The following is a 17,576-nucleotide window of genomic DNA, read 5'->3' on the forward strand; positions in this document are numbered from 1 at the left end:
GTCTTTCTCACTTAGATGCCCCCACCGGAGAGCCCCACATAGGTAGGCTCTGCCTACCCAATTGTGACATATTTGGGTCACAATGTTAACCATTATTATTAGCGTATCCAATGACTACAACAGACTGCAGTGCAAGGGCAGTCAGACTGCCTCAGACACAACACCCAGAAATCTTCTAAAGCAGCTGTTGATGTGTCGGCACGAGGCAACTCACGGAGGCATACCAAGTACCTATGACAAGTAAGACCGGAGGAGAGGACCAGACAGCAGGGTAGGTAACCTGCTTGGAGACCCTACAATCTGTTCGAGGATTTAAAAGGACAAGGAGAGAGAGAGGGAGGGAGGGAGGGAGGGAGGGAGGGAGGGAGGGAGAGAGGGAGAACGAGAACTCTGGCCTGGATCCCTCCCAGAATGAACATTCCCTTACACAAAAGGGATGCAGTCAGCCCTTGGCTCACAACAGGTGCACAGTGACAAATGCCTTCCTTCTCCTCCCTCCCTGGCGCTGGCTCCACGACTCCAGGGAAATGCAGGAAGCCATCCCTGCAGCTCACCCAAGCCTGATGATGTCTTGCCCTTTTTGAACGCCAGTGTTCACTGATAGCCTGGTTCTGTCTTGATCACCCAGTCACAATCCATGACATCAACAACTGAGTGTTTCATCTCCACATCTTGTTTCTGCTTGTCACACTCCAGACATGAGTGTCACAGCCCAGCGAGTAGCTAGGCCCCTGCTCCGCTGGTGGCTTGGTTTCTGTTACTGCTTTCCCAGACTGCTTTGTGATGATTGCTTACTGCCTGGATCTAGCTGCTCTTTGAGTTAGCCCATTAGATCACAAGGATCAACTCATGGAGATGTGCTGGCTCCCTAGAGTAACTGCAGCAAAGAAGCCCAAAGCCATGTCCACGTTCTAGGGAATAGATGATGTGGTCAGTAGGATGGCTCTGCTTGGGATAGAAGGTGGGCCTGGTGCCCAAGAGATGCACCCTTCCACCTCTGTCGAGTGCTCCATTATTTTATAGCTATCCTCCTCAATGCATTCTGTGTTGAACTGCCATAGTTACCAACTCCCCAGTTTCTCTTGGATCTATGCCCCGCAACCCCACACCAAGACCAAGAATGGATTCCAATTCCAATTCAAATCCAAATCTCTGGTTTCAATGTTCTGTGGAAGAAACCCCAGGCTTGGCACGATTACGACCATATCGAAGGGGAGCATCCAGGGAACTAGCAATAAGACAATAGGAAGATGTCCAGTATGCACTAGGAGAAATCCATGCAAAGATGTGACCTCCAGGAAGTATAGAAAAGGTGCGAACAGAAGCAGCCTGCCAGGAGAGACAGGAGCTCATTCATTCAAGTCTGCCTTCCCAACAATGCACATCAGAGTTCGAAAGCTGTTCTCTAGGATCAATAATCACGTGAGCTATTGGCAATCTTTTACAGAGATGTTAATTTGCCATCTAAGTTTAGCAATATAGAGATTCAGGTATATTTGCAGTCTCAGTTTCCCAGAGGCCTCTCAAACATATGTTTGCCCACTGTCCTCAGCTAATTAAGAACTGTCATTACCGTGCATATTTTACTTTGTAGGTTAGTTAGGAAGGTTAATTATCTACTTTTTGTTTAGCTTTCCCGCCTTAATGAAACAGGACACCAGCTTGTCTGAACCAAAACACTAAATTGCCAGGAAGGAAATCCAGACTTAACAATGGGCAGGCTTTTAAGGGGCAAGAGGTTTGTTTGGTCTACATGACAGACAGCATTTGCCACTGAAAATCTGTAAGAACTGTAAAACAAAGAGCTACAGAGACATTTCTGGAATTTTCTGCTCTGCATTTTCCTACCCTTCTGTTTATTCTTTAGAGAAACAAAGTTTATATACCAGAAAATTGGCATCTCTCCATTTAGATGGTCCTAAGGTTTATCCATCACAATGACCCCAAGATACATCCCTAGTCAATCAAATGGTCCCTACTCGGGCTGGGTTCCAGGAGCGTGCTCTCCTGCTGTTTGCAAGTCTCTGCTACATAAGGGGGAAAGCTGCCTTGTCTCTGCATTTTAAGAGTCACTTGGTAGGGCAGAATAAGTTATTCTATGATTGGAAAGGCAATTCAAAATCTGAACATTAAAGGGGCAAGTATTTCCCTCAAAACTATTTTGTTACAACATAATGTTGTAAAGCTGTTAGAATAAACTACTAGTCATAACTGGATACTTGTGGCCCAGTGTGGGAAACCATATGCATTTGGAAGTAGTCACCACAACTCTTCACTGTTTTTAATCCATCCCAGAGGTTTTGACCAGGGACCAACCTCCTTTAGCAGACATCTGAGTTACATTTGATAATAATATGAGCACAGTAAGTGGGGATGTTAATAAATAGTATTTCCTTAGAGACTATTTTGCCTGAGTCAGAGAAATGGCTCCCTGTCTCAGATCATCTATTTCTCCATGTGTAGTTATATACTCGGAGAGCAAAACTGTAACATTGAGGAACCTCAAAAGCAAGTACCAACGAACCATGTGATCTTTCCTCAGGGTTCATGTCTCAAATCCTGGAGTCACCCTACTTATGACATGCCCAGTTCAAGCCACTCTAGGTTCTCACTGGCAAATGGGTAGGCAAGTAGACAGATGTCCGCCTAGCTGAAGAAGCCCATGAAACTGATCAGTCCAAGTCTGGCTCCTAGGCTCTCAGCTGGGAGTCTGGACTGTCACCACCTGCTCATAAACCTTTATCCCAGTCACCGACCACCTAGTCTGTCCTTTTGTACTTGTTTATGCCAACACTCTATCTTGAGATAATCGAATCATTTCCCTATCAAATACTGTCTCAGCCCCTATCGGGTGTCCCCTCAGAGCTATGATCCTAAAAGACTAGAATTTATGTTAAGCAAATTGTATATAGGTACCAACACATAGATGAGTATAATTTCTACCCTCTGAATTTCTCATGGAACAACCTCATATTCATAAACAATATGTCTACCAAATGTTTCAAGTGGACAAAACCACTTCAAAAGCTGGAGATGAGAGTGAGATGGTAAGGGTGTTCACACCATAGAGATCAGCAAGTGCTGCAGCCTCTACTGCAAAATGTGGTCAAGAGGTAGTGCTCATGTGAACTGTTAATAGGAAGGATGAAGAAAGGAGGCTGGAGAGCTGGCTACACAGGTAAGAGCACCAGCTGCTCTACTGGAGGATCCAGGTTCAATTCCCAGCACCCACATGGCAGCTCACAACGGCTCTAAGGTTCCTCTTCTGGACTCTGAGGGCACAAGGCATGTCCATGTCCATACATACGTGTAGGAAAACATTCCAACACACAACACAAAATGATTAGTTTAAGGAAACGAAAGATAAAGAGGGAAACTCTAGCAAATTAAAAGATTCCCCTTAACAAAAGCAAAAACAAAGACCACATTATAATTACACCAAGAAAACTGTTCTTCAATGCTAAGGGAGCTTGAATTAACCATACAGCAAACTTCTCCAGCCACAGCAAGCTTTAACAATTCATAAGTTTTTAGCCAGAATCACCTTGCACGTTTCAACCTATGACAAGACAGGTGCCTCATAGAAAAACACATCCTCCATTCCTCCTTTTCATTTGCTCAGGGTTGCTGCCAAACTCAGGGACAAGCAAGCTGTGTATTTCTATTGAAGTCTGCAAATGAGTATATGCCTGGGAATCAGTTCAAGGACCAAGCAGATACTCTGTAATGATAATTATAAAAAATCTCAAAGATATTATTTTAAAGAAATGACTGATTTACTTTTTTATCCCTCCACCATGGAAAAAAAAAATCAATGGACTGGACTCTCCCGAGTTTCCAGTTTTGATTGTAAAACAGACAGATGCAGGGTGAGAGAATCAATCAAACATGGCTCCCCTTTCATTTTCATGTTTATTGATAGAATTTAAAATCAAGTTATGTTTCCTGCAGGTCTCACCGTGGCGTCTCCTTAGTGGGGTGGGGGGAATGGAGCAAATGGATTTTCACTGTCTTATTGAATGTATTTTACTTTTCAGCATTAGTAGGAGATTAGAGGGGATTGAAGGGGCCTAATTCAAATTACCAACGATTATAAATGAGCCAAAGACGCAGAGATAGGACAGTGTGCCTTGAGAAAGCCTAAGTAGTTCAGAAACATGGTAAACTGTGTTTTAAGACTTCCTTTTGCAACCCATCCTCAAAGATTCCATGTTGTAACTCAGGCCCATATCACGCAACAAGACAATGGATGACGAACCAGGTTCTGCAAGTCCCTGCCAGTCATTCGTAGAGAAGAGGCTTCAGGCCCAGCTATACTTCTATAGAAGGCATTTATTTTATTTTATATTATTCATATAATTCAGAAAAAAAAAAAGAAAAATATTCGCCATTAGTGCATCAGCCCCACCTCTCTGCTATAACCATTGTGAGTTTCTCTTTGCACAAAAAGATTCTCTCTCGGCACAGGGTGCAGTTGACCTGATGATTCATCCAAGAGTTTGGGAGTAAGGTACAGCTGGGCAAGACATGTGGCCTTACCAGAACAAAGAGAAAGGTTTGCAGCATTATACATCAGGATAAAAATAAAGAAATTGTGTCACCCCAGAGATGAATATGACCAGGTTCTCTGGTCACTTTGGAAGCAGGTATATGCAGACACAGCTGCCTATTCACCAAGAGGGAAAACAAAAACACACATGTCTGCCCTTCCCTATCCCTCTACACAAACCAGAAAAAAGAAAAAGGGAAAAGGGAAAAAGAGAAAGAAAAAGAAAAAAAAACCCAACTACTTGCTGACCATGGAGCTGTGGGAGTTATCACTGGGGACTTGTCATGAGCTGGACTCCTGCATCCTCTAGGGCTCAGGAAAAAGAGGAAAATGAAAGGATGTCCCTGGAGACATATTTACTTAGTCTAATGTCTCAGGGCTCTCACCAAAAGCCAAATCAAGCCTTTTCCAAGGCCATGTCCCACTGCCTACAGACAAAGGAGAAGAGTTACCCAGCAGCCTGGTGGCTTCTTCTCTCCTAGTTGACTGATAGGATGGAGAAGCAGCCATGAGGACAGGCACCTACAACACCAGGGTCCCATTCACCTTACTTGCTTTCTTTTTAGAGTGCTCCATGCACTGCCATGTTGGCCCTGCTCCTTCCCCATCAGAGACTGAGTGCTCTGCTTGCTCTCACAACAGTGTGGATGCATCTCAGTGCGGTGGATGCATCGAGCTTCTGCACTGTGCCCATCCTTACACACTTCTGAGACTACCAAGAAATGGTACTTGAGGTCAGCCTTTTGTCTCTGAGCCTGAGGACAGATTGGTTTGGGGGCTGAAGGATCAAGGGAGGCGATCATGTTTTCACTTTTTACCATCTCTTTTATTCTGGAAAAGTGTCCCCTCTCTCTGAGACATGGTTTTTTGTTTTGTTTTTTTTTTTTTTTGTTTTTTTTTTTTTGCATCTAGGAATGAGGGTAGGTCCTTTCCCTATGCCTGCAGATTAAATAGGAGAATAGGTATACAGTCACTGGCACATGAGAAGCTATAATCCCACTGAGCGTTAAATACAGTATTAATTACAGCTAACTGATTTTAAATAAGCCAAGAGGATGGGCTCACGAAGTCTTAAACAAGGAGATAGCTCCAAATCACTGAGATGAGGGGACAATCAGAACAAAGGAAGCCCGGTGCTAAGTCCAAGACCTCTTTGTTTGGCTGAAGGATTGGGTATACGGAGAGAGGGGATTAAGCTGCATAGCACAGCTTTCGGGTGAAGCTATTCAACAGTTAACAGGAACATGGTCTGTTCCTGAAGGCTTCCAAGGGAGGGAGGCCTGCTTAATGACACAGCCATGATCACTAGGAGTGACTTAGCTGACAGCTACACTGTGAGGGATAAACAGACGTGCTCAGCTTGGCCCTTCCCAGTTTCCTTCTTGAAACTGTGATTCCTCCAAGGGAGGCAGAGATTTACCTCACCTGTCTCCCCTCCCCGGTCCACAGAAAACTGGCCATAGTCCGGTTCAGCCAATGACAGCGAAGCAATCTGATAGTACATCCTCTAACCACGAAGCCAGTTGAGTAACAAAGACAGCACTTTGAACACTTCTGAGCTTACGAATCATCTTATTTATTCTTTCATTTTAGACGGAGTCTCTTTATGTGGCTCAGGCTGGCTTTGAATTGACAGTCTTCCTGCCTCAGACCCTCAAGTGCCAGGATTTTGGCGTGGACCACAATGCTGGCCTTTACTCTTAAGTGGGCTTTACTCTTGTTTTAAGTCTTGTCTTCCTAAACTTGAAGACAGTGTAAGCATGCTATTTACTGGGCCCCCTCCAAAGAAACCACTTTGTCTTATAGGTATTTATAGATTCTAGAAAACTCATTTTAAAAAAGGCTGGAAAACCCAAACCAAGCTAGCTATATCAAAGCAATACTAATCATACTGACTGGCAGAAAAGAACACTATAAATAAGTCATACTCTCAAGGATGGAAAAAAATGTCATTAGTGTGGACCATCCTGGCTTTCCCTTGATAACTTCTAGGACGATAACACTAAATGCATTCTAATGTGCTTAGGATTCCTTTGATCTTCCACAAGAGAATGGTAAATAACTGCTCGGGTGGATACAGCTTAAGCAATGTAATTTGACCATGGTTTTTGTCCCCATCCGAGACCCGTACACACGGGGCTTCCTGCTCTGACCTCAAGGAGGTTCTCGCTACTTAAGTAATTTTACATGCACCAGGGAATCCGCGCCTTCCTCCCGGGAGAGGTGGTTATGTATAGAGAAAGCGGTAAAAATGGTGAAGTTTATCAACAGAAGAAATTCTTGATGGCCCAGAGGGCCTACTTCCAGAAGAGAAAATAAGAATTTAATTGACAGGTTCGATCCTAGGTCCCTCTCTGGGGCCTGGACATCGAGGTCATGAACTGTGGTACTGCCGGGTTTCAGACCACTTTAGATGTAGTTCACACTTGACCTCTCAGCATGCATTTCAGGCTATAAAGTCTTCCCAAGGCCCAATCTCAATTGTTCAATCCCATCTCTCAGCCCTCCTAGGCTTACGATTTAATTTGAGAAGCATAAATTGTACCGGTCTTCCTTACTGATCTTACCTTTCCACCGGACCTTCTCAAATGCATTTGTTCGTCACCAGCATGGGCGAGCCTCTGGCAGGTCTCCTGCTCTTCCGACACAGACAGAAAGACTCAGCTCTGACCCAATTACTGTCACATTGGGACCATGACTAAGAGTTATCCTCAAACCCAACTAAGGATGCTCCAGGCTCAGGGGCTCTGGTCTGGTTAATTCCTCATTCCCCCATGCTCAGTTGAGCAGCTGGCATAAATGTCTGTGAGAACCTTGCGAATTAATAAATGAAGTACTTAAAACTTTAAAAGCAAATTCCTGCTTTGAAACTTTCAGGAAACCCCCTACAAATTAGAAAGCCGATGAAGATGATTAAATGACCCTGCGTATAGTGCGGTTAGACACTATAACTCCGGTTCTGCAGCATCTCACCACACAGGAAACATGTCTCCACTGGCAACCACGTGAGCTGGGGATTGTTTATTTACTGCGTCTGTCTGCTGAGAATAAACTACGCCTCAGGGACTCCTGTGTTCCAGGCTACCTTGTAGTTCATCAGCCACAGGCATGAGCCCGAACTGAACTTTAAGAAATAAGTTTGATCAGCACCTTGCTTCCCTTTGGCTTGGCTTCTGTGATAACCCACGAGGCCAAGACTCAGCCTAAAGCCAGTGAGATGAGAAGAATTGCTCTGTCACATTTTGGAGAAGGGTGTCTGCTGCTTCCAGCCAGACCACGCCCCCAACCTCCAACCCCTGCAAGACAGACATCTATACACTGCCAGCATTATCTTGTGACCATAAGGAAAGATATCCCTGGAGGAAAGCAGTCACAACAGACACAGACGAGAGAGGCAGAGATAAGCAAAAGCGTTGGCGAGCCACTGGCCACCTGACCCACCTCTGTAACGTCTCAGTTGCCTAAGCTAATAAAGACCTTACTGTTTTAGCTAACTGCGGATCCGTTTTGGGTTACGGTCATATGATAAAGTCAAAAATCACTGAACTGAGTAAGCGAGCAGTGACTTCTGCAGAAAGCAGGGGAGAATCAAAGCTACTTTCAGGCTACTGGGTCACCTCTGTTCCTTTCAGCCTCCCTGAGCTCTCTCTGTCATTCACTTTCGCTCAGTGCATGCTAATATCTTCAAGCCAGTGCCCACACAGTGAACCTGTTCTCTAGAAGCTCATAAGTGAGCATACAATGTGCGGAATGTTTAAATGTTAAATAATTAAAATAGAATAAGTTGTGTTGGTAGACTTCCGAACTTTCCTCTTTGTGTGCATCTGTGCGTGTGTGTGTGTGTGTGTGTGTGTGTGTGTGTGTGTGTGTAAATTTTGGTGTTTAGGGTGCTGTTTTGTTGTTTGAGACAAAGTCCTTACATTGCAAGGCTGACTGACCTCATATTCAATCATGCTCCTGCCTCTGGTTCCTAAGAGCTGAGAATACACAGACTAGAGGTGTGCTAGCAGCAAGTGTCCTACAGCATAGTCACCAAAGAAAAATTTAATGAACAATATCTGCAGGAGGTTGGGAGGTAGCTCACTTGGTAAAGTGCTTTTGAAACAAGCATAAGGATGTACATTTGGATCCCTACACCCATGTCAAAAGCTAAGCTTGGCACTGCTGGGGAATTAGAGACAGGAGCGTCCCTAGGACTTGCCGGACAGTCAGCCTAGGCTAATAAATGGAGAGTGATTGAAGAAGACACTCAACATTGACCTCTGGGTTCCACAGGCACATGTGCATACACACCTATGCATGAACACACACACACACACACACACACATACACACACAGGGATGGGACAGGGAATAAGCTTTGGAAAGAAATGTCTGCAGCACAGCATCCATACAGGTTTAGATGCACAGTATATGTGCAACATGTATTGAACACCTGCCCTGTACTTGGTATATGGTGAGCACTTGATGAGCATTTTCTCAGACTCTAGCATAAACTGTTAATCACATTTCAAGGTACAAGTAGTGTCGGGCTTTGGAAGTGCAATGTCCCCAGCAGACTCATATATGTGAAGACTTGGTTCCCAGGTTAGTGCTGCCATTTGAGAAGGCTGTGGAACCCTTAGCAGGTAGGCTTTGCTGAGTGGTCACTAGGGGCAGGCGTTCAGGCCTTCGGTTTTAGAGTCCACCCCCTTTCTGTCTGCAGTCTGCTTCCTGACTGTGGACACAGCAAGCAGCCACCTCCCCGTCCTGCTGCTGGGCCATGGTGGGCTCTGTCTCTTCTTAAGCTATAAGCCAAAATCAACCCTTCCTCCTTGAGCGGCTCCTTGTCAGGTTACAGCAGCAAGAAAAGTAGCCAATTCAAGCCACCAGCATACAGAAAAATGCCTTTGACTGTCCCAAAGCATACAGGAAGAAAACAGAGGGTCAGGATACAGGTAGGCTGGGTGCAGACATGGGCCTCCTGCTACTGCGTTATTGTGCTGAAGATGCCCATACCCTCACCCCCAGAACCTGTGACTATTAGGTATCACAGCAAAGGGGGTGGCTGTGGGCATGAGGCTCTATGAATCTCCAGAACCCATGTAAGGTGCTGAGCATGGCCGTGAGCATCTTTATGCCAGAGATGGAAGATGCAGAGACAGGAGGCTGGCTAAGACCACTGCTGTAGCCCCAGCTTCAGTGAGAGATCCAGTCTAAAGGAAATATGTTGAAGAGTGACAGAACAGACATCCATTGTTGTCTTCTGGCCACTGCACACATGTACACAGATGCACACTTCCACACACATGTGTGTGCATACACCATACCCACATACACTCCATATGTACTCTCTCACACATACACACACACTCACATGCACAAGCACATACACTTGTGCATGTGTGCACATACACAAAAACATATACTCACCCTCACACACATACACACTCGCGTGCATGTGCACACACATATGTACATAAACCACACCCATATATACTACACTCATATGTACTCTGTGTCTCTCACAAACACACATACTCACACGCACATGCACACACATACACACGCTCAGACACACAAACACACATATGCGCTCACACATACTCATGCACACACATACACGCTCATTCACACTCATACACATTTACACACTCAAGCATGCATACACACATACATGCACACACACATTCTCACATGCGCACACACTCATATGTGCACACACTCACACACAGAGACATATGCACACACATACACATGCACACATATGTTTGTGTGCACGCACTCACACAAACATACTCATATACTCACATGTGCACACACAAAACACACACACAAATCAAATTTGAAAACCTTCAGTGAAAAGAGAGAGGATAGAGCCAAACTCAGCCAAGCAGGTGTGGCAGAAGCAAAGTCAGAGCGATGTGATGCGGGCACAGTTCAAGCAGCCTGGCTGACTTTGACAAGGAAGGTGGAGCCATGAGTTAGCTTGTAGGAGCTAAAGGGAAGGGGCCATTTCCCCTCCTATGACACAGAAGAGACCGCAACCCTGACAGCACCTTCATTTTAACTCAGTGACGCCCCTCTGGGACTTCTAACTCCCAGGAGAGAAAATTTGTAATTGTGTTGTGTTTAAGGCACTGAATTTGTGGTGCTTTTTTATGATAGCAGAGAGAAATCTAATACAGAAAGCCACATACAATCTCCTGTCTCTGTGGTAAGGGAGGAAAAAAAGTCAATGTTCTCCACCTATCTTAAGCTCAAGGTAGAAGGGACTCCAGAAACACATGATAGGTATTGACAGGAAAATCAGAAGTTTATGGACATGTATACTTCATACATGCATGAGAGACAGACATGTATACCTCATATGTACATGGGAGACAGTCAGAGAATCAGTGATTCTTTAAGAAGGGGCTTAGAACCCCAACTTTAAAAACATACTCAAAGAGGAAGAGAAAATTCTTAGAGATGAAGGAGGAACCATGGGTCTCTGGGAATGGAGAAAGAACTGTGGGAGGCAGACATGTGGCAGATGAAGCCTGTGAGGAGAACCTGTCACACACGCTCCTCTGGAGTCACCTCCAGGAGGGTTACGATCCAGAGCTGTCTTCACACTTACCTCTGTGTCCTCCTGGTAGGGACAGGAGGACGGCACTTTTGCCTGTGTGTATCCTGCTTACAGAAAAAGAAGAAGGGTGAAGAGTGGGCCTTCCCTAGGTCTATGCCCTTCATCTTGACACTCAGCTCAAACTAATTTCTGGGACATAATATTTAGCATCCATATTCTGATTTCCTTCAGTCAGTGGAACTTGGATAAAAGGAGGTGATCCCGAGACACCACTGGGAAGTGGTGTCAAGATTCAACTTCTTGGGAACATAAACGGTGGCCTAAGATGACGGATTTTCTTTCAGACCAGAAAGTTAATATCCTAGCTCTCTGCTTTTCTTCCTCTGTAAACTGGAGTCGGGGCTTTAATCACACTAAAAGTAGGTGTATGGGGTATGTGTGTGCGTGTGTGTGTGTGTGTGTGTGTGTGTGTGTGTGTGTGTGTGATTGTGTGTGTGTGTGTGTGTGTGTGTGTGTTCATACTAGGTATGTGTGTGGAGGAATAAGGAATAACCCACCTACCATGTGGGTTCCAGGAATCAAGCTTAGGTCATTAGACCTAATGGCAAAGGCCTTTACCCATGGAGCCACTTTACCAGCCCGGAGAGTGTTTCAAGAGCAGTTCTCACAGTCTTGATCCCTAGACTTGAGAGTCCTTTTGTTTCTTTTTATAAACTCCCAGAAGAACACTGAAAAAACTAAACTGCTAGGAAATGGTTGTAGCTCATTGGTAGAGTGCTTATGTAGCAGACCAGGACCCAGTCGCGCAATCTCCAGTTCTTCATAAAAGCGTGATAATGAATACCTGTGGTCCCATCACTAGACAGGTGAAGCCTAGCTCAGGTTCCTTTTGCTGAATAGAGGAGCCAGAAAGTTAAAGTTATTATCACACAGCCTGGGCTAAATGAGGCCAGCCTTGGTTAATTAAAGCCATGTATGTATGTATGTATGTATGTATGTATGTATGTATGTATGTGTATGTATATGTATGTGTGTGTGTAGGATCATCAATGACATTTGGTAAATGGAAATTCTAAGCTATTTTCAAACTTTGGTCCCCACACCAGGGGCTACTGTATAGGCCTGACTGTCCTGTGACTGCACCCAAGCCAGGTCTCTTGATGCAAGGATCAAATTCAACTTATAGTAGAATGGTATTCAAACAAAGAGACATAAACAGATTGATCTGTGCTCCTTTTGCTGAGCAGTAACCCATTGCACATACATTACAGCACAGGCCACTTCTTGGGAGGGGCGTACATTCTTCAAACAGCTCCCTTTGGGGTTCGATTCTGATCTGCATATCAAGGTTTTACCCTTTCCCCCAATGACCCATTTGTCTGAGGGAGGCATTCAATTAGACTGCCAGAGCAAATTGATTCAGTATCGACCAGGAAGGGCTTCTCACTTGACAGATGGATCGTGCGGGGTGGAGCGGTTGCTGTTATGAGTCAGTCCTCCAAGGGCTCAGGGCCCGGATGGTGTGTGTGTGTGTGTGTGTATGATATGGAAGTGTGAGGTGTTGGCTGAACTTTGGGGCTCAAAGAAAGGCTCCTCTTGTTGATGCGGAATAGACAGGATGGGAGGGAGACTTGCTGAAAAACAAGGTTCCGTGAAGTCGGGATTTGGCTCCCATCCTCTGCTTGACAAAAAAGGAGAAGAAAATAGGCAATGCTTTCTTTGCTTTGGGAGCCAACACTGAGATGGGGAACTGCAGAAGCTTCCTCTCGCAAAGCCTTCAGGGAAATAGCTTCGCTCATCCCACGGGCCCTGGCCCATCCGCCTTTACTGTGGGCCTGCTTCTCCTTCCTCTCAAGACTGCAGGAGCAGAGCCCACTCTGCCAGCTTCATTAAAGCTCTGGCTTCCCTCCTTCACACACTGTGTTTGTCTTTACAAACAAAAGATAAATGCTCGGTTGTTCTACACAAGAAACTGAGTCCCCTATACCTGGAGTATAAAAGAGCAGCGTGCACCCGATGAGATTGAAACCGTGCTATTCAGGGATAGGTGTGCTTTATTTAATTTTCAACTGGTACAGACCAACAGGCAGGCGGGGACCCAGCACTGGCTTTTAACTTTTGTTATATTTGAAATAATGCTTTGATTTGTTGAAATGCTTCACAGCCTTCAGTATCTCACAAAACAGAGTAAAACCTTCACACCAACCTTCTCTTGATTATCCCAAGTTCCCACTCTAGGTAAGATTGTCCTTTATCTCCAGACTGAAGAAAAAATCATAAAATTGGCTCCATTAAAATAATAGTACACACATACACACACACACACACACACACACACACACACACACACACACACCTTCACTTTGAGGTTTAGCCACTAAACAATTACATGACTGTGCTTTTATTTATATGGTCGCATTGTTGGGACAGGAAGACATTTGTATGGCCCACATATCATCTGGACATGCAGTCTGCAAATGTCCCTGGTGAGAACTGAAATCCATTATCAATTACAGAAGTGAGCCCTATCATGCTGTTCACTTGGAGAAAAGAATGAAGAGGTTTAAGCTCAAATCTGCATAATCCCAGGTAGCAGGGAGAGAAACATCCATAAATGACGGGCAAACCATGGGGCAGAGCTGCATTCATTACAAAGCTAGATGCAGAAGACAGAGGGGAATGCTTACTTAAATATCCACAGAGCCAGCCTGTATTAGTTAGGGTTTCCATTGCTGAGAACAGACACCATGACCAAGGCAACTCTTATAAAGAACATATTATTGGGGCTGACTTATAGGTTCAGAGGTTCAGTCCATTATCATCAAGGCAGGAAGCATGGCAGCATCCAGACAGGCATGGTGCAAGAGGAGCTGAGAGTTCTACATCTTCATCTGAAGACTGCTAGGGAAAGACTGTCTCCCATGTGGCTAAGAGAACAGTCTCAAAGCCCACCCCCACAGTGACACATTTCCTCCAACAAGGCCACACCTACTCCAACTAGGCTACACCTCCTAATAGTGCCGTTCCCTGGGCCAAGCATTCAAACCACTCACATGTAGCAAGATGCTAAAAATGCAGACATGTGATGGTTGACTAGAGGTGCCCAGTTACCTAGCACCACAAGAAGGAGGAGGAAGAGGAGGAGGAGGAGGAGGAGGAGGAGGAGGAGGAGGAGGAGGAGGAGGAGAAGGAGAAGGAGAAGAAGAGAGAAGAGAGAAGAGAGAAGAGAGAAGAGAGAAGAGAGAAGAGAGAAGAAATTAAAGGAACAGTTGTCTGATGGGGATGTTTAAGGCAAAATGCCCATATCTAGTGTGGATGTAGCAAGACTGATGAGAAGAGATACAAAATATCTTATGGAAAACAAAACTGAGCTCATAGCACATACTGTTCAGCCTCAGAGAACAACTGTGGATAGAGACTGGCTTGATTTGGCAAGGAATGGGTAGCAGGAAAAAGCCAAGAGATTTCTCAGGAAGTCCTGAGAATATTGTAGATGTAGTTTATGTAAAGGGTGATGTGATGGTTTGTATGAGCTTGGCCCAGAGAGTGGCACTGTTCGGGGTGTGGCCTTGTTGGAGTAGGTGTGGCCTTGTGGGTGTGGGCTTTAATACCCTCATCCTAGCTGCCTGAAAGCCAGTATTCTGCTAGCAGCCTTCAGATGAAAATGTAGAACTCTCAGCTCCTCCTGCACCATGTCTGTCCAAAGGCTGCCATGCTCTTGCCTTGATGATAATGGACTGAACCTCTGAACCTATAAGCCAGCCCCAATTAAATGTTGTCCTTATAAGAGTTGCCGTGGTCATAGTTCCTGTTCACAGCAGTAAAGCCCTAACTAAGACAGAAGGACACAGCCAGGCAGGTCCCAGAATCATTCTTGGCTTTCGGAAAAGCTGTCATCCATGTTTTCTTCTATTATCTTAAAGGGAGGGCAGGGGTCTGAGGCATGGACACAGGAGAAGAGAACTCACTAAGTGCCTCCATCTTTACACCTGGGTCTCCAATGCTGGTCTTTCCTTATAGCCTCGGGTCTTACACCCTTCCCTCAAACACTCTTGAAATATCCCATCTTCGTGTCTGAATGATTTCTCCACTATGTATTAATTAGTTCAGAAGTTCAGGGAGAGCTCACGCCCTTGAGTTAGTCTGAAACACCCTAACTTACATGTCCTTGTTCTGCAATGTGAGTCTGGACCCTTTGTAGAAAGGAACACTAAGAAGGCCTGACTCAGCTCACGGCTGGTAAAGTACTCAGACGCACTGCCTCACCACGATCAGTAACTCTTCCCTGCTTAAATTACAACTCTGGTTTAGAAAGTACCTTCAGACTGTGCAGAATTGGATTTAAAACTCTAACTCAGGGCCATGTCTCTGGGGTAATTAGCAGTTAAAATCAATATGGACCCGAACTGGTAGGTGGTCACCGAGGGACCCCTTAATGTTAATCGAATACGGTGGATGAGATACCTTTTCACTTACACAATTTATCCTCTACTGTGAAGTCTTTCCTTTCATTGGATTTATTTAAAATACTACTTCTTTCCGCCCTTTAATAAGTGTCAGGGAAACATGGCCTATCACTTACCCAGTAAGTCAATATTCTATCACCAGTTATTAAGACTGAACTTTATTTGAAACAGTTTTGTATGTAAATCTCTTATTGTCTATGTGGAAATCAGAAGATAATTACATAATATCTTACATCTTTTTCTGAAACATTTACATTTACCTCTAGTCAAACATAAGCCTTGAATACCTTCTAAAACTCTACTGTTAGGAAAAAAAACATAGAAGATTTAAAATATTGTAAGATATAAGCATACAGCAGACAAGTTATTCTGATCTAACACACCTCTGAAACTTTATTCTTAAACCATCACTGGGGAGAAAATGGACATATTTTTCTCAGACTCATGAAAAAAGGAGTGGAAAATTGAACAGTGTTGAAAACTAAGGAAGTGGCTGTACATTAGACAGCTAAACAGCTGCTCTGCCACCCCAGCCCAATCATACACAGACCTACACACCTACAGGACATGTGGATTCACTCCCTAGTCTACAGAACAGACTACAAGCTGGGGAATATCTCAGATAAGCAGAGTCAAGGATACCATGTCCATAATAGACTGATTCCATGAAACCAAAGGCTGATAGCTGAACAGCCAGTCTTCTTCACCTCTTGTCTCTGGAGCTCACACAATTGGTCTCACATGTGCATCTCTCCAAACAGAAAAGAGGCTGAGGTGTTTCTCAAAAATTAACTAGCCCCACAGAAAAGAGCCACTATCAGTGACAAGGCTGCAGGAACAAAGTAGGGAGCAGAGACTGAAGGACAGGCCATCCAGAGACTGTCCCACCTAGGGATCCATCCCATCTGCAGACACCAAACCCAGACACTATTGCTGATGCCAAGAAGTGCTTGCTGACAGGAGCCTGGTATAGCTGTCCCCTAGAGGCTCTGCCAATGTCTGACCAATACAGATGTGGATGCTCACAGCCAACCATCAGACTAAGTGCAGGGATTCCAATGGAAGAGTTAGGGAGATTGCAACACCATCGGAAGATCAACAATATCAATCAACCAGACTCCCCAGAGCTCCCAGGGACTAAACCACCAACCGAAGAGTACACATGGAGGGACCCATAGCTCCAGCCTCATATGTAGCAGAGGATGGACTTGTCGGACATTATTGGGAGGAGAGGCCCTTGGTTCTGTGGAGGCTCTATGCCCCAGTGTAGGGAAGTGCTAGGGAGGTGACGTGAGGTGGGAGTGGGTGGGTAAGCACCCTCATAGAGGCGGGGGGGGGGGTGAGGGGAGGAGGCCAGGAAGGGAGGACAACATTTGAAATATAAATAAATAAACCAATAAAAAGAGAGACAGTGGAAAGAAATGGTGTAGCCAGTCATCCCGCACTAAGGCCCAAAGTTACCATAGCACATATAGAAATTCCCGGAGATATATGATTGCCCTATATTTAAATATAAAAACAGAGAAACAAATCACAAAGGATTAGTCTCAACATTTGTACAAACATGTAGAGAACGGTTTTTAAAAATCACTGCAGGCAGCTAGCCATCAGTTTAATTAAATGACTCCGGTGACCAGCTTAAAAGAGCAAGGTCTGTAGACTCACATTTCTGACCGCTCCTGCCAAAATTAAACAGACCTATGGTTTCCAGAGCAAACTGCTTGCTGGGGAAGCAGAAATAAGGGGACAGAGTCCTCCATGACCTTATTACCCCCACACGAGGCCCCGCCTCTTAAAGGTTCTCCCCCATCACCGAGGTTCCCTTCTGAAGGGGTTGAATTCAACCCTGAATACAGTAGGTCTGCTCCAGGGCAGGGTAGGGAGATATGAGAATTCCTCAGAGGACCTTTCCTAGCATCAAGCTTGGTAGCAGTGAGGTGACGGATACTTTGATTGAGTGTTAAGGGAGTCTCACAATGAGCCTGGCAGGATCCTAGCCTAGCTCAGCAGA

At 45.0% G+C, this 17,576-nt stretch overlaps 2 long non-coding RNA genes across 2 annotated transcripts in view; one reads left to right on the forward strand and one right to left on the reverse strand.

Moving 5' to 3' along the window:
- The window catches only part of A930011G23Rik (RIKEN cDNA A930011G23 gene), a 431,817-nt gene that overhangs the window by 385,038 nt on the left and 29,203 nt on the right, over positions 1-17,576 (reverse strand). The window lies entirely within an intron of this gene.
- On the forward strand, positions 140-8,043 carry Gm38691 (predicted gene, 38691). The gene is made up of 2 exons (NR_168095.1): positions 140-271; positions 7,427-8,043. It is a non-coding gene; the product is annotated as a predicted gene, 38691 (long non-coding RNA).

This window comes from Mus musculus, chromosome 5 (genome assembly GCF_000001635.26).
Source record: "Mus musculus strain C57BL/6J chromosome 5, GRCm38.p6 C57BL/6J".
Taxonomy (NCBI): Eukaryota; Metazoa; Chordata; class Mammalia; order Rodentia; family Muridae; genus Mus; species Mus musculus.